Source organism: Sciurus vulgaris, assembly GCF_902686455.1.
Source record: "Sciurus vulgaris genome assembly, chromosome: 9".
Taxonomy (NCBI): Eukaryota; Metazoa; Chordata; class Mammalia; order Rodentia; family Sciuridae; genus Sciurus; species Sciurus vulgaris.
In genome coordinates, this window is record NC_136469.1 from 19101692 (window position 1) to 19102883 (window position 1192).

General features: G+C 43.7%; 1 pseudogene across 1 annotated transcript; it reads left to right on the forward strand.

The window, feature by feature from the left end:
* Positions 1–261: 261 nt before the first annotated feature.
* LOC306669588 (histone H2A.V-like) lies at positions 262–639 on the forward strand (annotated as a pseudogene). The gene has a single exon. The product of its transcript is annotated as a histone H2A.V-like (transcript).
* Positions 640–1192: the final 553 nt, after the last annotated feature.

The window sequence follows — 1192 nt, forward strand, 5'->3', positions numbered from 1 at the left end:
AGATTTAAATACATTTCAAATTTAATTTTTATACTAATTGTGCTAGAGACGTAGGACAGTGTGACCAATAAAATAATATTAAGGATAAAACTAATTGGCAGAAAATTTTGCTGGAGAAATAGAGTGGAAATAAAAGTTCAAGGAGGAAAGAAGAACAAAATTTCCGATTGTCAAGAAGAGCTTATTTTTGTATTTAAAAAAAGGGATGATGGGAGAGCGGGTGGTCGCCGCGGCCGAGCGGAGGCAGAGGCGGCCGAGACCATGGCTGGAGGCAAAGCTGGAAAGGGTAGCGGGAAGGCCAAGGCCAAGGCAGTGTCCCGCTCACAAAGAGCTGGACTACAGTTTCCTGTGGGCCGTATCCACACTTGAAGGCGCGCACCACGAGCCACGGACCGTGGATGTCACTGCTGCTGTGCATAGTGCAGCGCTGGGGAGGAGCACACTGCCGAGCTGCGGAGCCGGCAGGTAGCGCTTCCAAGGATCTTGAAGTAAAGCGTATCCCTCCACGTCACTTCAGCACGCAATCCATGGTGCTGAAGAGCTGGATATCTTATCAAGGCTACCATTGCTGGGGGTGGTGTGATCCCTCCTATCCATAAATCTCTGCTTGAAAAGAAGGGACAGCAGAAAACTGCTTAGAGGGTTCTTTTAACTAACCCGCTTCCTCCCTGTCATTATTCTGTAACTGAGAGGAAGGGTAACAATGGGGGATATGTGGAATTTTAAAAAACAGTTAAATGGAAAGGCATAGACAATTACTGTAGACAGGCTAAAAAAGGAAACGTTTGTATGTTCTTAGACTCGAAGTTTGATAAAGTACCTTTTCATGTGGTGACAGTTGTGTGTTGATTGGCTAGGTTTCTCCCATATGTTTTATACAAAAATGGAATTGATAAGCCATTTTTTACAAAAAAAAAAAAAATGGATGATGGTTTCTCTCAAATGGTTGTTTTTTAAAAAAATGTTTTTCCTACTGGATACATTTATTGGCAGTTTTATTTTTAAACGTCAGCAGTTACCTAACATCAGGCAAGCAGGTCTCACAGTGTGGTCCTTGAGTCAACAGCCTTGACATCACCTGGGAATTTACAGAAGCACAAATTCTCGGATCCCTTTCCAAACCCACAGAACCAGGACCTCTGGGAACAGGGGGGAGTCTGACCATCAACAAGCCCTCTGGAATAAATATTTA